Source organism: Rhipicephalus sanguineus, chromosome 1 (assembly GCF_013339695.2).
Source record: "Rhipicephalus sanguineus isolate Rsan-2018 chromosome 1, BIME_Rsan_1.4, whole genome shotgun sequence".
Classification (NCBI taxonomy): domain Eukaryota; kingdom Metazoa; phylum Arthropoda; class Arachnida; order Ixodida; family Ixodidae; genus Rhipicephalus; species Rhipicephalus sanguineus.
Window position 1 is genome coordinate 101099174 of NC_051176.1, and position 17862 is coordinate 101117035.

At 44.6% G+C, this 17862-nt stretch overlaps 1 long non-coding RNA gene across 1 annotated transcript in view; it reads right to left on the bottom strand.

The window, feature by feature from the left end:
* LOC119394519 (uncharacterized) overlaps nt 1-16923 on the bottom strand; it is a 30944-nt gene extending 14021 nt beyond the window's left edge. The window contains exons 1-2 of the long non-coding RNA XR_005184164.2: nt 16756-16923; nt 15128-15259 (exon numbers count right to left, since the gene is read on the bottom strand). This is a non-coding gene — a long non-coding RNA (uncharacterized LOC119394519). The remainder of the gene's footprint in view (nt 1-15127; nt 15260-16755) is intronic.
* Nucleotides 16924-17862: the final 939 nt, after the last annotated feature.

A 17862-nucleotide genomic window follows, 5' to 3' on the forward strand; every position in this document is an offset into this window, starting at 1 on the left:
CCGTTCCAAGGATCGCCGGACGGCCCCAAGTTCATCTGAGAGTTCTGAACTGAGCAGCACCAAGGCACCTCTCGCATTAAAATTCTAATTTGACAGCAGAACTCACCTGCTCGGAGCACCGGAACGTCTTGCTTTCAAAACATAGGTCGCGATGTCTAACAACGTTACTGCAATGAGTGACGAACATCTAATACAAAACACAAACTTTTTATTTACAGTTACTTTGAAAAGAAATTAGTGATCAGCGATTGGCGAGCACCCTTAACGATGCTGTTATCACTTTGCGCCGCATTTCACTCAGCTGCAACACTTCAACACTGCGATGTCCGCCTGCTTCTCACCGTGAGCGACCGCGTTTACTATCTTGAGCTTGTCGGTCATCGATATTTGCTTCCGCTTTCTGGAGGCCATTACCTCAAAATTTGCGAACAGACAGAACAGTCAAGCACGGGAACACGACAAAATAGCGTCAACTAGCTACGTCAGTGCATAACCAAAGTCGCCCATAGAGTTTCCTACAATACTTACTAGAGGGAACTCTGGCGCTAGTGTCTATGGGAGCTGCAACGCATGACGCTTCAGCCAGCATGGGAATGATGGGTAGTACACAAATTTGTCTGAACTTCGTACTTTCGGCTCCGTTTGGCTCTGCGTCGGCTGCAGCCGCTTTGTCGCAAAATGAATTTCAGTAAAAGTCAGCAGTTTCACTTCGCCACTTTATCTTCTTTAGGCTCAGCGATTCAAATCTGGTCACGAAGTTCACAACGATCCATTCTTTTATCCGAAATAAAACCAAAACATAGCAATAAACAAAGCCACAAGTACGTTTGAAGCCGTAAGCACGAAGACTAGGCAAATTTGTGTACTACCCATCATTCCCATGGTAGCTGAACGATCGCAGCGCCAGAGTCCCCTCTAGTTAATTTTAGGAAACTCTATGAAGTCGCCAACGTGCTCTCAGACTGGCTTGGCTGGAGGCTTGGCTTGGCTGGAAGCCACCAATGTTGCCAGCTGCCATTTAAAATTACCGTGGTTTTAGCTCGCAGAGAGCGGCGTGGTGAAGTCTGTTATCAGCCCGCGTCAACATGGCAAAAGTCCGCTTTATGCGCCCAATTGCGACAAAAAGTGCCGGTAATTTCGTCCACTGTAGCCGACAGTCCGTTGTATCGCGGTCCGTTAAACCCGAACTTCGCTCCATTAATTTAATACACAGACCAAACTTAGGCTGAATAATGGTCCGTTGTATCCGAAAGTTCGTTGAATGCGGGTCCGTTATAACGAGCGTAGACTGTATGTTGAACCAGGATTCGCGCCACAGTTCAAACAACGATGACGTCTGTATTATTTGCGGAGCCTGTCACATGCAAACCTGCCAACCTGGTGACCTCGAAAATCGGGAGACTCGTAAAGAGGGCGCAAGGAATGGGTGCAAAAAAAAAAAAAAAAAGACATGCATTTTTGTTTATTGTTTCTCAGGGCCGCAGCAACATCATAGACAGCACTCAATGATTGTCAGTAAATTTTTTACAGATCTGCAATCATAACAGTACTCGTAATTATGTGGTGCGTGCATGCGTGCGTAAGGAACGAAAGTGTTCTGTGGCCTATCACAGTCCCTTCCCAATCTTGGTACGCTTTTTTGCATCACACCAATGTACTACGACGAAAGTGGCCTTAAAGGGACCGACAACTTGGCAGAACGTGTGATTAGGTCCTGGTAGAAATGTAAAGACCACGAAATATAGTGACAGATTCCAGCATCCTTTTCGCGTTGCGAGTAGGATTGATATTTTTAAATTGTGCTTAAAGGTAACAAAAATCAGTATGTCGTGCAGCCTAGCGAAACAGCCCTGAACCTGGATTATGAAGTCGGTCACTTTGATGTACATAGTCACGTCGTCTTATGCTGTCATGCGCACCATAATTGGTCCTCAATGTTAGAGCATGTATATTGTTATATATATCCCCGCTCTGTTCTGTGCTGCCTACGAGGTAAAAGGAGTTGCACGGTGAAAAGCGGCGCTGCCTTTGTGGCCACCAGTGGCCTATGTCGAGCCACAGCGCATGCGCGCGGAGTGCACGCGTGCGCAGTAATCCGCCGCGCTCGAACGCGAACCGCTCTCGCCCTCACTGTTTGCAGCATGTGTTGTCAAGTGTGTACAAGACTTCATATTCGCCGCAGATAGAAAAATTCTGATTAAAAATGTTTCACGGCGTTTTCCACGTTACCATTCTGTGGCTAGACACTCTGACCACTTAGCTTTCCGTTGCACTAAAGAAAATAGGTGCCCTAAAAAATTGGTTGTCAGTCCCGTTAAAAGCGTTCCACACGCGATAGAACAAGGCCAGAAAATTTGTGAACTGCTGCTCATCATTGGGGGTAGGGCTGTTTTTCGAGAGATTTATGGCCATGCCTGTACACGGGAGGTTCGCTCAAAATTTGGCAGTCTCCCAGGCATGCAAAGGGCCAATGTTACCATAGAATACTCCGGCGGCACACTATCAGCTTGTTTTATGGGGAGCTTCTGCTTTGAAGGAGTCCTGACAAAAAAATTTTCGCCCCGCGTTTTTTTGCTGCAATGTGTTGCTGAGGGCCTGTTAGTCATAACACGGCACATCGTTTGCTGCAGGGCACGACAGATAATTAATTACAAGCTCCTCATTACCGACACAACCTCAGTTTCGGTTTGACAGAGCTCCAAAAACAACAAGCCGCCGGGTGCAACTATCACCACCTAGCGAGTGAAACGCTCGGTCACGTGAGCACATAGAACAGTGACGCATTTCCGCGCGGTCTGTCGTCGTCGGGCTCATCGTCGTCTGATGGCGACAATTTTCTTGCGGCGGGGATGGAAGAAATTTTCGACGTGGCGAATCACTTCAGGTTTGACCCGATGGCGAGGAGCGATTCGTCGGGAAGCGCGTCAAAACAGAAATGGCGGCTACGACGTCATCATAACTTGTACCGGCTGCAACGGTTACGTAAGGGAAGTAGGGGGGTCACCTCGGGTCACCTCCGAGGGTGTCAATGCACCAGGTGTGGCCTGTAATGCTGGATCGCGCTCGCAAACCTCGAAATTCATATAAAATACCTTCCAAGCTTTATTCGCTGTCGATATTTTCCAGATGGTACACGCACGTACACGGGAATCGATCCAGCAGGCTATCTCGGCCGCGAAATTTTGTGTCAGTACCCCTTTAATTGTATTGTTCAATGTCTATGTACACTGCAGCAGTGTTGCAGCAAGCTGAAAAAGGCAGCTTTTTGTGTGCCCAACACAAAGCATGTCTATGCCTTTTCTGCACAACTGGATTTGGTGATAATGTCCAAACTAGATGGCCAACCCTCCCTTTGCTTCTTGCAAAAGCACAGCTAAGAAAATTTTGAGGCTAGTTGGGCATTTTGATGCAGCGTGGCACAATTTCAACGAACTTCACAGTTTTAGCGCAGCTTGGCCAAAAATTAGGAAGTTATATCAAATTGGCACAGATGGTGCAGCTGTTGCACCGCAGTCCGAGGCATGGCTGACTTGCAGGTTTGCAGACCGGCTGCTGCATAGTTCACCTAGTTATGTCTTTCACTTCTTTGATAACGAGAGAAGTTTATGATCATAATACATTCATCTTTTTATCTCTTGGTGTACGTTTTGCAACTTTTGCTAATAAAACATAAACAGTACCTCTAGGGCTTGATAATGCAAAGCATCTTCTATATTAGATTACCGATTTGGCAACCTTTAAAGGAGCGTGAACATCTAGAGGTGTAGGCCAACGAATTCAGAGTGCACTATTTCTGGGTTGATAAAGATGGCCAGTTCATGTGTTAATACCAGGATATAACCTATGGACTGCTTTTCTGTCATCAGGTTGGCTTTCCCTAGCATTAGCACCAATGAAGAGCCCGCAACGAAGAGACCCAGATGGGAACATCACAGTATTGGGTGACAGCCATCTTGTGCACAAGGATTCATACGCTACAACACTGCCCTTTCCTTCGGTGTGTACACTAAGTTTTCAGTCATTGCTGCTGTAGTCACGAGAAACCCAGGGAAGGTAACCGATGAAGATTTTGAAGAGAAATTTTTAGTGAATTTAAGAGCCAGATCCTGGCGAATGAGTCGACGGAGGAGAAGAAGAGGATGAAGATAAAGAACGCTGCAGTGGCTGTAGACTGTGAAGATTAAATCAGTCAGCATTCATTACCTGTGTGGGAACTTTATATTTGGCGCAGTCGTCGACAGTAACCTGATGTGGATAACGTTCTGCCTTGCTAGACGGAACGGCCGCCCCATCATCGCAGGCTATGCGCTGGATGGTGAGGACTTTGTTGAGGCACCGGAGCAACTGACCATACTGGACATCGATAACATCACCAGCAAAGCACAAGCTCCAATTAGCGACATCACAGAGAGAGGTACTGTAAAAATCAACAGTTTGAATCATGGAAGAGACCAGGCATTAAGAGAAACACTGAAGGGGAATTAGATGCAAGGCAATCGCCATCAATGCGAAACACTGTAAAAGCATAAAACCAGCTAACTGATATACAAAGTCACTATATGAAGCAACAACAAGCAATTTTGAAGGTAATACAGTAAAAGCTCGTTAATTTGAACTCACTTAATTCAAACTTACAGTTCATTCAAACTGACGCCCAGGTCCCGGCACAGTCCTGTGTATTTCTCGACAACGGTTAATTCATGGTTTTCATCACTCCTCGCAGAAGTCGGCCCAGAGCGATCACAGTGTGTTGCAAAACCAAACGAAACCAAATTTACTAGAGATGCAAAACAACGAAACAGCAGCATTTCTCAGCAGATGAGAATTCGGACGCTGTACTGGAGCTCTTGCGCAAGCTGCAAGCGATACTCATGGAGTCGCAACAGAAGAAACGCAAACAAATGCAAATTGCTGATTACATTTAATTTTGATTGCGCTAACTCTGCCATGTAAGTAAACGTGTTTTGAAGCATAAATAGCGTCATATATTTTTAGACATTAAAGGGACACTGAAGAGAAACAATGAATCGGTTTAGATCGATAAATTGTGCTCTGAGAACTCTAACATCGTTAATTTCACCATCATAGGTTTATTAATAGAGGAGAAAATCAGGTTCAAAGTTTCATTTTTAAATTTCGCGCCGAAATCTCCCCGCGTGACGTCAGGGATTTCAAAGTATATTTATCGCATTTTGGCGCCACTGGCTCAACAAAATTACCCCAAACTTGGTATGTTAAGTTTATGGCCCCCTTAGAGGACAATGTACTTCATTTTTACTGATTAGGAACTACGTAGTCCCTAGTAGATGCCGTCAAAACGTGTCGTCACGGCGAATGGTGCGAAAACTTGAAAGTGGCGTCGCCACCCACATTTTGTTTGTGCGTGTTTTCTCGCTTTTTAAGCGTCTTCTCGCAGCAAGCGTGGTGTTTTTGGTATCGTGAAAGAGTACTTTACTAATATGAGAAAAATCGTTTTGCTCTTTAGTGTCCCTTTAAGGCTCACTGCTCACATGAATGCACGTTGATGATTGTTCCTTGCGTATTACTGACTGGTCAATTAATTCTGTTCGCTGCTAAAGCTCCATGAACTTCACTTACGAAATCACCCGCCACGAACCTGTAGTAGCGCCTAATTCGCGATAACTATTCCAGAGGTGGCTTTTTGGGTTCTGCCCGCACAGTGTGGCGTGATGTGCTTTCATTCTAGCGCGTGCCCGTTAATTTGAACTTCACATAATTAGATCAATTGTGTAGTCCCCTTCGAGTTTGAATTAACGAGCTTTTATTGTAACAGCTAATGCACTACGTCAACATACAGTGAAGCCAGATGTGTTCGATGGTAGTACTGCTGGTATCGCTGCGTGGCTGGAATTTTTTCAGTATGCCTGCAAATAGCTGGGTAACTGACTTGAATCGTATAATGAACATGCTATAGTACCTGCACCCATCTGGGAACACTAAATTGTATGACTTACGTGTCATGCACTAGATTGAGGATTCATGGGAACCATGGACAGAGAGTCTTCTGCAAGCCTTTCAAATGAACCCAGTTAATTTATGACGTCAAGCTATTTCGTACAAGCAGAGAGGTAACAATTTGCTGGAATATTATTTTGAGAAGAGATGCTCTCTGCAGCTAGCGGACTGTACGCTCCCAGTTTCATGCAATCATGCCATTGGTTATACACGGAAGGACAAAGGGTGCCTTCCGTGTATGCAAATGGCACAGCCAAAAGGCAAATGGCACAGCCAAAAGGCTCTTGCAAATGGCACAGCCAAAAGGCAAGCTCACTAGATGGGTCAGCAAAATCCAGCAGTGCACGCTTGAAGTGGCCTATCACCCAGGACAAAAACAACAGCATGCAGATGCTCTGTCAAGGCTCCATGTACCCAGGGATAATATAAGAAGTGAATCTAATCGGGTTGTAGAAGGGCTCTGAAGACATCGAGATGCAAGATGGCAAGACACTTGTTCCTGAAATGGTAGTACCTACTAGAGCTGTGCACGGGCCGTATTTCGGAGCCCGAGCCCGGCCCGGGCCCGCTGACTTTGTCGAAGGCCCACCCGAGCCCGACGGCAAAGGGCTGCGAGCCCGCCCGGCCCGGCCCGACGTACGAAAACCCAATCCCGGGCCCGGCCCGGCCCGGCCCGGCTTTTTGAAGGTTCGCTGCGAAAACGAAACATCGTTTTCCGATAATTTGGCATATTATTGAGCATATCAAATATGATCAAACGACACACGACGAACAGTCTCTATTCCACAGATTCCAAATTGTCGTGCAAAAACAGCAAGCAGTCCAACGATTCCGGCTTCAACGAAGTGCGGCGCTTTTGCATTATGTAGCCCGCCAAACTGAAGTTACGTTCGCTGCTTGCACTCGTCGCCGGAATTGCTAATATCTTTTTTGCCAGCCTGGCAAGGCTTGGGATATCTCTGCTGCTTGTTTTTTCAGAAGACTAAGACTTTAGATGGACAGGAGGGCGATTCCATAGAGAGATAATCGGAGAGCTCATCTTTTGTAACTGCTACATTCTCACCACTGTCGCTCCACTCGCTAGCAACTGCAATGGAAAAGAAAAGCGGTAACGGGCGGTAGCGGAAACGGCGATGCATGCGTGCTGGAAAACATTTCCCTCTCATTCTCTATATTTCGGGCTTGTGTCGGGCTTTGCGCCGGGCCTGAGCCCGGCCCGATAAAACTCCAAGTAGCCCGAGCCCGGCCCGGGCCCGAGGTAAAAATACGTCGGCCCGCCCGAGCCCGGCCCGTGTGCCCGGTCGGGCTCGGGCTTTCGGGCTACCCGGAGCCCGTGCACACCTCTAGTACCTACCATACTGCAACTATACCATGACAGTCCTGAGTCTAGAAGTCACGATAGTTTTAAAAAACTTACAAAAAGTTAGCCCTATGATTTATACTTGGAAGGGCATGTAGGAAGATGTGGCTAAACACATAGACATGCCACACCTGTCAACTTTTGCAAAGCAAAGTTCAAGCCACGTGGAAACAAATGGTAACTCCACAGTATTCTGATGTACCTTTTGAAATATTGCACCTTGATTTTGCAGAACTGAAAAAGAAGGGCGAGGGTGTCAAGAAGACCCAAGCTTTCCTATTCGCAGTAGACGAATGCATGCGGTTTGTGGCTGCCAAAGCTGGAAGGGAGGATACGAACTGTGTCATCTCTTTTCTAGAGAGTAGCAAGTTCTGCATCATCAAGGTTATTGTTGCAGGTAATGGACTGGCAATCCGGAGCAAAAAACTTCGGCATCGGGCTGCGGCCAAAGGTATCAAGCTTCATTTTCCTGCACCATGTCACCCAGAAGCGAACTCTCTAGCCAAGAGAAATATTTGAGATTTGATGTTCATAGCCTTGTACCCCAACTTCAAAGGCAGGTGGAAGTGCACGTTGGAAGCAGCTGTCAGCCATCATAACCGAATGCACACTGCTGCCTTAGGATGTAGCCCCTACTTCGCCATCTTCAGGAAACCATGTTGGCTTCCTGCGGACAAAGAACTGCGTATATGTGAGAAAATCACACTGACGGAAAACCCTTTGTATTTACACCAGAAAGAGAAATATAGGAAAATAATGAAAACGAGCTTTGACAAATGTCACCAGTCAGCCATGTCCAAAATTGAACTTGGGAGACATGGTACTGTTTCGAAAGGGGTTGGACTTGAAGTGTTCGCATTTAGGCCTTTACCTGCTCTCAAAAACAGCGAGGCAACAAGGAATTCTAAGACTATATATTATCAAGGACCAAGAAGCAAAGTTGGAGAGATCTTGGTTGGGATCATACTGCAATACCATCCATGAAGGGATGAAAACTGAAGACTGGGAGGATCCTGGCAGAAAAGCCAACAGAGGAGAAGAATTATGTTTGTGTAACCGGTGACATTTTTTTTCCATTAACGCATTTAAATATGATCCTGATCCACAGCAGCTGACGAAGTGTTTTCTGTAAATGCAGGGCATTTAGGATACCGTATTTACTCGAATTTATGAAGCCAATGTTCTTTTTTTTCGAAAAAACTATGTGCGAAAGTGGGAGGGGATCGGCTTAGATTCGAGTACAATGATTAAGTTTCTTTTTTTTCTGGCCTTGCGAATTTCGGGGGTTGGCCTACAATCGAGGGCGGCCTATATTCGAGTAAATACGGTATGTCATGGCATGGGTAAACATAGCCGTACAATTTGAGTCATGGCCATTTAAGCTTACTGATAGGCAAACATGTTTATTCAGTGAGAAATAGATATCCAGTTCTCATGAATGTCTGTAGTTGATTAAAGACCTTTGCTGAAATTCTTAAATTAGGCACTTGACTAGGAATCTTTGTTTGTATACATGCAACTCGTTTCATGTTGTCGCTGTATTTCCTTTAACTGCATCAAATTGTAGTGAAAAGCTCACAGGGTGTTCGGCTTCACAAAAAAGGAAAAGATCATTTGAATTATAATACTTATCTTTGACACAAGCGCAGGACACTGAAAATGTGAGGTCATCCTTGAAAGAAAGTGATATCCTACACTGAACTGGAAAATTAAATTAATCATAGCTTTTCCAAACTCACGGGCAGAAAAACTGTTAATGAGAAACATTGCCAGTAATTTATATGGTTCATTTTAATCTGGTGCCCGCCACAGTGGTCTAGTGGTTGAAGTACTCGACTGCTGACCCGTAGGTTGCGGTATCGAATTCCGGCCGCGGCGGCCGCATTTTCGATGGAGGTGAAAATGCTCGAGTTCCTGTGTACTTAATTAAGGTGCACGTTAAAGGGACACTAAAGAGAAACAATGAATTAGTTTAGATTGATAAAGTGTGCTCGGAGAACTCTTGTGTAGTTTATTTCACCACCACAGGTTTATTATTAGAGGTGCAAACCAAGTTCAAAGTTTCATTTTTAAATTTCGCGCCGAACTTTGTAATTCGTGACGTAAAAGGTTTCAAAGAGCATTTAACGTATTTTGGCGCCACTGGCTCGACGAAATTTCCACAAACTCGTTATGTCAAGTCTCTGGCCCCCTCAGAGGACAATGTACTTCGATTTAACCGATTAGGAACGACGTAGGCCCAAGCAGGCGCCGTCAAAATTATGTGACGTCACGGCAAATGGTGCGGGAATTCCAAGGTGGCGTCGCTACCTGTATTTTCTTTTTGCGCGTTTTCTCACTTATTAAGCGTCTTCTCGCAGTAAGCGTGGTGTTTTTGGTATCGTGGAAGACTACTTTACTAATGCGAGAAAAATCGTTTTGCTCCTTAGTGTCCCTTTAAAGAACCCCAGGTGGTCGAAATTTCCAGAGCCCTCCACTACGGAGTCTCTTATAATCATATCGTGGTTTTGGGACGTTAAACCCCAACAATTATTATTATTTTAATCTGGTAAAGCTAACAGTGTCTTGGCACACAGGTGTAGTAAGAGAAACTTTTTGGTGAACAATATGGCATGCCATGTTATGCTTCCAAACACAGCCTTTTTTTTGTTGGTATTTTTTGTGATAAACTATATTTATTGCTCCCATCTAACAAGCAAGCTACTTGCTTAGTTTTCACTGTCTGTTGTCAATAACTGAAATTTCAAAAACGCAACCATGAAAGCATGATTGAGCTACAGTAGTCAAAAGTTGGCACGAAATTTGAAATTTAAAACTGGGACAGTGCATTATTAAATTATTGGGGACCCTATAATGTGTACTACAGACAATATAATGTCCACGAAGCTACCATTAATAAAAAAAAAGATAAATTATTATTATTGTTATTATTATTATTATTATTATTATTATTATTATTAGTAGTAGTAGTAGTAGTAGTATTATTAATGCAGGCATTCATCACAAAGGAAAAAGTATTTGGAGCAACTTTTTTTCTTAGAACTAAGTGGGCAGTACCAGGCAGGACAAGGAAAGCAAGCTTTACTGAGGGGTGCAACAGCCGAAATTGGATTTGGAGCAATTTTTGGAGCAGCAAAATGTTGCTTTTGGAGTAAAAAAATCCAAATTTGGAGCAGGTTACGAAAAAAAAACCTGAATTTTTTAGCACGAAATCCCAAATTTGGAGCAATATAACAAAGAAGGCTTACTTTTAGAAAAGAAAACAAAAATACGTACAAACCATCAAAGATCAGCTAACTCATGCACAGTGCACATGAACACTGCTATTTCAATAAAAGCAGTGTGTTGAGCCACCCCACAGTGCGAACAATGACTAAGTCCACATTAGCATTTGCAGGGCGTGTAAAATAATTCGGCAGGCACTGCAAATGCTAATGTGGACCTGCAAACCTGGCAACCTCGAAATTAGGGAAATTCGAAAAGCAGGAGCAAGTGGGGGTGGAGAAAAAAGAAAACTGGCGTAAGTTTTTGTCTATTTGCTTCTCAAGGCCGCAGAAACACCATACACAGCAGCTCCATATGATTGTCAGTAATTTTTTAGACTCGCAACTACACAGCACGTGCACGAATGAGTAATTAAGAAACAAAATGTGCTGTGTCCCTGACAACTAGTACTAATAGCGCCTTCTAAATCTCAGTATGCTTTTCCGCAGGACACCAGTGTACAGCAATAAAACAAGCATCATGAAATCTGAGAACCACTGTCTTTTTTTATTGCGACAGCAATTATATGGACACTCTCGACGGGTTTTTGCCGTCATATTCCGTATAAAGTCTGAATTGATAACATCCCCCCCGTGCATAGTACGTTCTAACGCGGGTAAAAGCGCGCGAGTGCGGGCGACGAACGCGGCTGAATCAGAGATCAAACGAGCCAGCCCATCACCGTCGCTCGGAGAGCGCATGCGATAACACCACTCCGCTCGGGAGGCCTGCCGTCGAAGCAGAGAGCAAACGCCCCGCCCGTCTTGAATGAGCATGAAAAGACAGAAGAGGGGGGGTCGCTCGAGCAGCAACTTTGAACTTTGAGTCTAAGGGCGCGATCGCTATCGCGGCAGTCATCAGCGGGCGGCTCGTATACCCTTCTACGTGCTGTGCTCTCAATGCGAAGACGTTGTGCAGAAAGAGCATCTTTCCTAGGAGCGGCCGTATAGCTCTTACACCAACGTTTTGTAGAGTAACGCAAGATCGGATACAAAAGTTTGCTGCCGGCCTCACATCGTATAACATTAAAATTTGTTGCTATCATATTCGTTGCTTCGTCCTTGCGGTGAAACTGTGACTTTTTTTTCTTTTCTTTTGCCCGGGGGGGGGGGGGGGGGGGGTAGGGCAGGGCTGGGCAAAGATACTTTGAAATTGTATCGCGATACGATACAAGATACTCAGGCAAAAAGTATTGGAGATACAGATACAAGATACTGCCGCACTAATTGTATCCGATACGATACTTGGCAATTGTATGTTAAGATACTTCGATACATTCTCAAATTTGTTATTATAGATCCATACAATGTAGCAGCAAACGCCTATACACAAAGATGTCTCCTTGAAAATTTCTGAACTGTGACCTATTTAGTTTCACTTGCATGAAATGTCTGTTAGTATCTCAAAAGTTTTGCCCTTCTTGCTCAAAGTACATTAGTTTCCTTCCAAAAAGACTTATTGGGGCTTGTTTTAGCTTGTTCACAGGACAACTCTTTATACACTTCGCTGACAGCGGTTCTCGCTTGTCATTTTTGTAATTGATGAGAGTCGCTGCTCAGCTTGCCGACCAGCTAGCGGGTTGCCATGTAATCACAATAATGTCAATAAGAAGCCTTCGCACGACGGCGCAAATACCGGTGTGGACTTTTACCCTGTCCGTAAAAGACAGTTTGCACAATACTGTACAGGTGTACAGCAGCAACAACGCTAATAGCGACTTTTTTTCTTCCTGGGGGGGGGGGGGGGGAGTGGCACGGGGAACGCATGGTGTATACGGGGCTTGCGACCGTTCGCTAGCGGCCCGGCCGGAACACATGACCGTCTCCGTTCCATTTGTTTTTGTTTTCTACATAAGTATGTTAGTGAGATACACAGACATGACTGGTCTCAAGCATTTCTTTCGTCAGGAACACGTGGTCACCATGTGCTGCAACATAACCGTGGAACAAAAACTCTATATTTCAATTCGCGTCCAGATTTCACTCGTTATGTACATCCGTATCGTTGTTTCTGGAATCCGGACTCAAAATCCCCTTCAGAAATGACCTATATATGAGATATGTCAAAGGCCTCCTTTCAAATGGCAACGTCATTTTGTTCAAACTCTCTACGACCCCACCATCTTCACTGTCCCCGGGCCTTTGGAGCTAAATTTCACGACTGCGGCCCGCCGGCTATAAGCTGAGTTTGAGACCCCTGTTGTATATGCAGATGACGTAAACCTGCAATGAATTTCCATGTTCTACTTAGCTGCTGGCGTAAGGCATTCTTTGTTGATATACTCACTAACGTGCAATTTTTTAGCAATTTTTCTTGAATGAGAGAACATGTGCAACACAGAAATGTCTCAGACGTATTGCGTAGCTGCACGAAGCATCGCAGGACACCGCCGCTATACGCGCTATTGCCGCTTATTACCGGAAAACAAATATAAGTAAAATAGAGAGGTGGTTGTTTATCAAACATTCACATTTAATGAGTACAGAAACACGATACAGACGGTGCCTTTAACAGCTATATGATCACGAAGTATCGTCAACTTACTTGTTGACACCAGGCCCGTAGCCAAAGAAAACCTTGACTATTTGAGCAAAACACCTATTTTCATTATTTATTTTTGGCATAACCACCTACTTCACCAAAATTTCGGAGGGGGGGGGGGTGAGTGGCCCCGGCCAATCCCCCCCCCCCCCCCAACCAAGCCCTTAGCCGCCCCTCCCCCCCCCCCCCGGCTAAGGGCTTGGTTGAGACAATATGAAATTCAGTTCCTGTGGAAAATTGCCTGAAACGGCTCGTTGGGACGCTCATGAGTGAAACGGAGCATTCAGTAAAACAACATTTCTCGAATCCCCTTCCTAACATCTTTAAGTTGGCTCTTCCATTTTTATAATGCAAACTCAATTTCGCTATTTTCTTAAGCGGTAAGTGGAATATTTTGTACTGTATACTCAAGGCACGCCCACATAATAATATATTTGTTTTCAAAATCGCCTTGGCACGTGTAAATGTGTAAACAGTAGTAGAAATAAAGCAGACAGTTAGAAGAATAAAGCAGCAATCTTTTTTTGAGAGCACGTTACAAAAGACATACTGCAGTGACCAGACCGGAAAAACAGTGCAGAGATCTAGGTAATGTATGTGATGCAAAATTAGAGCTAAGAAAGCACTTGTGCCTTGTGCTAATAATCAAATTATGATTTCATAAATTCTTTGAATAAATGCAGATGGAAGTGAAAAATACCGTACGCCAAGATATTTTCTGTTAGGTAAACGCTTGCTCTATTAGATCTAGCATCAGTACCTGTGGTGCTAAAGTTGTTAGAATCTTATTTGCATATAAGTTAATTCATCGCATGCAAGTCAAACTTATATCCTCGAGATCTTTTAAATCGCTAATATGCAAAATCCACGCGACGCAAAGCAACCCCATTCTTGCACGCTTCACATTTCGTTACGGATCAAGACGCAAAAGAATCTGCAATAATGACACTGTAACAACATCAGAATTTGCGCGATAGACGTCGCACGCAGTGGAGTACGCGGCGCAGGACAGTGGCTGTGAGCAAGTGTAGTGGCATTGGAGCAACTAAAAAGAAAAGAAATCGGGAAAACAAAAGGTACGTGGGCTGGGCGTAGACGTCCGCGTGCTTGTCTTCCTGATCTACCCTCACTGGACGACTCTGGCGTAAAAGTAATGTCCCTGCCCGTAGACTTATTCAGATCGCTTAGTGGTACCAGTACCAGCTTGAGAAGCGGAGTTTGGCCAGCGATTATTGTTTCGCACGGCTGTGTTGCGACAGAAGTATCTTGTATCTTAAAATACACGATACATTATCGAATGTATAGGAAATACAGATACAGATACTCGTCTTTCGAGACGTATCGCGATACAGATACAAGATACCCAAACTGTATCTAATATAGTATCTAAGATACATGTATCTTCGATACTGCCCAGCACTGGGGTAGGGTTATAGGGTCTGAGTGTCTGTAGTGGATGATGATGCCCATACTGCAGATGACCAACGTGGCCTCCATTTCTCGCTAAAACTTGCGCAACTGAGAAAATTTTGAAGCTGGTCGGGCATTTTGGCGCAGCGTGGCGCAATTTCAACAAATTTAATGGCTTTGGCTCAGCTTGGCGCAAAAATAAGAAATTGTATCAAATTGGCGCAATTTGATACAATTGATACGCAGCCAAGTAAAACACATTCTGCTGATAAAACATGGAAGCTGTGAACGTTTCTGTTGAGCTTCATGGTCTTATGTAGCAGGCGGATCTAACAAGCAGAACATAAAGATAGTTCCCGCTATTTTTGAAGATGCAAATTTTGCACTTCCTTGTCGGATGCTAGCTGACATCAAGTGGCATCTGCCAGTTCGCTGAAAGCTCACGCAGACACGAGTCATTTGGTAATTGCTATTATCCAGAAATTACTAGCATGCATAAGCAAACGCACTGATCATGTCCACACACTTTCCCTCTCTGCTAAGGATTACCATACTAGGAAACCAGGAAGGTGGCACCTGTTTGTGTATCATGACCATCCTATTGCTGCTCCTCTGCAGCTTTAGGTCAGAGGCCTCTGATTGTCATTGTCCGCTGATGCACTTTGTAACATTTGCACACAGTGTCCAATCAGCTCGTGCACTGATGGCCTGAAATAGATAAACAAAAATAACTGTGAATAATAACACAAAGGTGCAGAAAGAATGAGCACAAGACAGTCATGCAGAGATGGCGCTCATAAATAATAGGAAAGGTGACATCTGCAGGCACAAAATTGATGTCGTATGTGCGGACCGGCTTTGTGTAAATCAGGAAAGTAAACTCCGCAAAGGTCTTCAGCATATAAGGCGCTTTTCAAAAGTTAAACAACGTATTCCCTGCAATACATTGTATTCAATATGTTTCTCAGGTTTCAGGGTTCATTTGCGCTCATTTTAGCTTTCGTTTATCTTTCATAATCAAGGGAAGAAGGGAGAAGTTGTCAAGGAACTGTGCCTAGTGGCTGTTCTGGAACCTACCACTCTCCTTCACCTAAATCATAATGTAGGTTAATGAATCCTCCCTTCTTCCTTATCCCCCCCCCCTCCTTTGTGGCAGTCGCAGCAATCTGGCAGTCAGAATAAGGATAAAATTTGTGTCTCTTTTAGCTTACAAGCACACTGTCTCAAGTTTTCTTAAATCCCAAGTTTAGGAGCCATGTACAGGCATCAAATTTTACAAATTAAGATGGACCAAACTTGTATTGCAACACAGGTGCAAACCGGTTGTAGAACAATAAGAGAAGCACTGCAATAAATATGCTAATTCATAGGAATATATGCTAGAAACTCTTGACTACATGGCAGAGCAAAAATGACAAGAGAAAAACAGATGAACCAACTCTGAAATATTTTATTCTGTGGTTGAAACACATTCTCTGACATAAGTATTTCTGCAAGCACTTTTGCAGCTCCATTTTGCATCAGTGGTTTCAGAGGCATGGAGCTGTGAGTAGCAAAGAGCAGTATTGTTCTTGACAGGGCCATAGTCAGGAATTTTTTTCGGGGGGGGGGGGGGGGGGGGGGAGGAATTCAACATTACTTTGTGTGTTCGTGCGTGCGTTTGTGTGTGTGTGCATACATACACATGCAAAATTGAGAAATTTCGTAGAGGGGGGTTGAACCACGACGGTTTGAAACCCCTAAACCGCCCCCTTGGAATTGTTTCTTGATGCAGTAAATACTGCTTGATGTGATGATGTGATAGTCCGCCATAGTAAGTAGGGGAGCACACACGCACGCACACACATCTCTCTCAAGTAGGTAATGCACATATATATGTAGTTCGTGAACGCAGTGCAAAGTCAAAATAAATAGCCAGTTACGGAGAATAGAAAGACGAGCGTTCAGCAACGGTGGTCGTTCGTCAAGTGAGGTCCCTAGAGGCACGAAAATTTCCCTGCGTATCCCGATCTGAGTACTTTCCACACTGACGGCGAAGGCGGGAAGAAATATGTGAAGGAGAATATTACTATTACGATGCGATTCGCTGCCGCACGTACAAATTTTGATATAGAAGGCACACGGCTAATAAACAAAAAAAAAAGAACAAACAGGTACAGCGCCGTTGACACATACGATTGCTGCACTCGGTGGTTTCACCTCACCTTTCTGTGCAGTTGACGCACATCATCCAGCATCGCTTGCTCCCTTTTCTTTCTTCCCCCGCTGTCGCTCCGTGATGATCAGCTGGCTCTGCATCACCCGACGGCTGGCCTTCGAGCTTTGTGCCTGAATCCGAGCACACTCTTCGCTGCCCTCCAGCGCGTAATATTCCGCTGCGTGACGGGACAACAAAAAATCAGGAGCATTTTCACCAGCTGTGCTTTCCCTCGGCTCCTATTATCCAGCGGGAACGAGCACGGCACCTGTGCGCGCTTTTCGTTGGTCCTTTGCTACCATACCATAAAGCAGTAGTTACTCGGAAGTGGAAGCTCTCGCGCCTGCTCTGATGCTTAAAATTTTGGAAGACGGCGATGTTTCTGCCTGGAACATATTTTTCCCGCCTTTACAGTTTGTAATTACACGCACAGTCAGAGAAAGCTTTTTGAGTAGCCTCCACAAATACTCACCTGATGCATCGCTGGATCACCTGAATGATCGCTCAGTGGTCTGCGCGAAATCGCACATTTGGCGCAGACCACTGAGCGATCATTGTGCGTTTCAAGGGTCACAACTCAAGTTAACGTAATTATAACACAGTTAGTACTGCCCACGGTAACAGGGAAACGAAAATAAACTTAAATATCACAGTGTCCTAAGGAGACCGGAGAGGTTGTTCGAGTACGGGACCGTAGTTCGAGGCCATGGAGACTGTCCAAAGCCGCACCGCCACGCCCACCAAGCAGCCAAGCAAACTTACGCCGTCCTTTTACTTGAGCGCACTGGCATTGAACGGTTGAATGTTGTGAAGGGCAGTCAAAAAGCCAGCAACGTATCATACAAATTTCTGGTACTATGGTAACTAGTTGCCAGATTTTGATGGCAGAAAAGATGGTGGCCGTTTTTTTATGAAACTTATTATTATTAGCAGACGCTCGCTGAACGCTTCATACGACAATGTATAAAAGCAGACGCCAACCAAAGGTAGGAAAAAAACATTGTCTGTGTTTATATGCAATTTTATGTTTTCATGCCGAAACGCATCGTGTAAGATTGTAGCCAGACTTTAAATGAATAGGTAGTGTTGCCAGATTTTACTGCTTAACACATTA